The sequence below is a fragment of the Triticum urartu genome, chromosome 3A (genome assembly GCF_056163025.1).
Source record: "Triticum urartu cultivar PI428250 chromosome 3A, HENAU_Tu73, whole genome shotgun sequence".
Classification (NCBI taxonomy): domain Eukaryota; kingdom Viridiplantae; phylum Streptophyta; class Magnoliopsida; order Poales; family Poaceae; genus Triticum; species Triticum urartu.
Window position 1 is genome coordinate 122,151,475 of NC_141875.1, and position 3,089 is coordinate 122,154,563.

The following is a 3,089-nucleotide window of genomic DNA, read 5'->3' on the forward strand; positions in this document are numbered from 1 at the left end:
GCTGAAACAATGTACTTCCTTCGTTTTTATTTACTCCGTATATTAGATTTATCTCAAATCAAACTTTATATATTTTCACATTATATAAATTAACATATACACCATCAAATATATATCATTGGATTCATCATTACATATATTTTTCTCATCATATAAATTTGTTACTATAAATGTTCATGTTGTTTTCTATAAACTTGGTCAAAGTTTAAAAAGTTTGGTCTCAGTCAAAGCTAATATGCAAAGTATATAAAAGGGTGTGTTTAGGACATATCTAGATGTAACATAGTTATGTCTCATCTAAATATGACATCACCTTATCTTTGGCCTCTCATTGAATTGTTTGTTTGTTTCGCTTTGGTTGTTTGTTTGTCCAGAGCTCCTGTTTAGCGGGCTAAACGTCGGAAGACTCATTTAGCAGGCCGTGGCGCGTTGGCAGCTCGCACGATTAGAATTACATGGAAGCTGGCCTAGCGGCTGGATGCCGTGGCCATTTGACGACTAGCTCCTTTTGCCTCGTCGTTGACCGTGAGACCGCTAGTGATGCATTAGGTACAGGTTGCTTGCTAGCTTTTGTTTCCTCGCGTGCGCCTAAAAAAAGTTTAGGAATTTTAAAATCATGATCGTTGATTGTTGACTTAAAAAACACGGATTTGAAAAGAGTTCATAAAAGTTAAAATAACATGAATTACAAAAGGTTCATAAATTTTAAAAATTTGGGACTTGAAAAGGTTCAGTATTTAAAAAAAGTTTGTGAAAATGAAAAAAAATCACATCTTTTGTCAATTTCAAATACAACAAATTTGGAAAAAAGTTCACTACTTGGCAAAGCTTGTAATTTCAGGAAATCATGAAAATGAAAAAAGATCATGAATTTTAAAAACATTCACAAATATTTTCTAAAAAAAGTATGTAAAATAGAAAAAAGATTCATGAAATTTTGAAAAAAGTATATGAATTTGGAAAAAGTTCATGCAATTGTAAAAAATGAAAAAGAATAAGCAAAAAAAGAAAGAAAAAGAAAGGGGAGAAAACATACCAAACCCGTTCCGGAAAAAACTACAAAATAACCCGGCCAAAAAATTTACTAATTTTGAGAGGACATTCCCTTCCACAAAGAAGTATCTTAATAACGTGAGGGCGTGGATGAGGAAGAAAATGGTAAAAATGACACTGATGCAGCCCTGCACTACTTTAGGGGGAAGCAGACTATTGATTCAAGATTGTACTATTCAAAGTAGACCCAAAAGATACAAATAAAGTCCTATACATCTTCTTGTGTGATAGATGCAAGGAAACTATATGATTTTTAGTTGCGAGTCGATGGTTGACTTGCAACTGGGCTCTTACAAACATACGTCTCCCCTAGTTGCGAGTCGAAGGTTGACATGCAACCGGAGCCACTACAAAAAAATACGATGTGTCCCAGTTGCGAGTCAATGATTGACTTGCAATTGGGCCCCTACAAACATGCATCACCCTAGTTGCGAGTCGATGATTGACTTGCCACTGCCCCCCAACAAACATTCACCCCCCTATTTGCGAGTCGATGGTTGACATACAACTAGGGCCACTACAAAAAATTATGCCGTGTCCTAGTTGCGAGTCGATGGTTGATCTGCTACTGGGCCCCACAAACACATGCCCATAGTTGCAAGTCGATGGTTTACTTGCAACTGGGCCCCTACAAACATATGTCCCCCTAGTTACGAGTCGATGGTTGACATGCAACTGGAGCCACTACAAAAAAGTAGACTCATCCTAGTTGCGAGTCGATGGCTGACTTGCAACTCGGCCCCTACAAACATACTTCCTCCCTAATTGCAAGTCGGCCTTTGGCATGCAACTAGGGCTACTACAAAAAGTACGACGCATGCTAGTTGCAAGTTGACGACTGACTTGCAACTGGGCCCCTACATACATACTTCCCCCGAGTTGCGAGTCGATGGTTGACTTGCAACTGGGGGTCGTACAAAAAATATGCCCCCCTAGTTGCCAATCGATGGTTGACTTGCAACTAGCCCCCCCCCTACAAACATAAGTCCCCCTAGTTGCGAGTTGATGGTTGACATACATTTGGGGCTACTACAAAAAATGTATGGCACGTCCTAATTGCGAGTCGATGATTAACTTGCAACTAGGCCCCTACAAACATACGTGACCCCTAGTTGCGAGTCGATGGTTCACTTGCAATTTCCCCTACAAACATACGCCCCCTAGCTGCGAGTCGATCATTGACTTGCAACTGGAGAAACTACAAAAACGTATGATGCGTCCCAGTTGCGAGTCGATAGTTGACTTGCAACTCGGCCCCTACAAACATATGCCCCCTAGTTCCTAGTCGCTGGTTGACTTGCAACTGGGCCCCTGCAAACATACTTCCTTCTAGTTGCAAGTCGATGGTTGACATGCAACCGAGATTACTACAAAAAAGTACGACGTGTCCCAGTTGTGAGCCGATGGCTGACTTGCAACTGGGGCGCTACAAACATACGTCCCCCTAGTTGCGAGTCGATGGTTGATTTGAAACTGGGGCAACTACAAAAATGTACGACGAATCATAGTTGCGAGTCGATGGTTGACTTGCAGCTGGGCCCCTACAAACATACACCCCTAGTTGCAAGTCGATGGTTGACTTGCAACTGGCCCCTACAAACATACGACCCCTAGTTGCAAGTCGATGGTTGACATGCAACTAGGGCCACTACAGAAAAGTACGACGCGTCCTAGTTGCGGGTTGATGGTTGACTTGCAACTGGGCCCCTATAAACATATGTCCCCCTGGTTGCGAGTCGATGCTTGACTTGCAACTGCCCCCCTACAAACATACGCCCCCTAGTTGCAAGTTGATGGTTGACATGCTACTGGGGCCACTACAGAAAAGTACATCACGTCGTAGTTGCGAGTTGATGGTTGACTTGCAATTGGGCCGCTACCATACGCCCCCCTAGTTGCGAGTCGATGGTTGACTTTCAACTGGGCCTCGACAAACATACTTTCCCCTAGTTGCGAGTCGATGGTTGACTTGCAACTGGAGTAACTACCAAAAAGTACGATGCATCCAAGTTGTGAGTCCATGACTGACTTGTAAC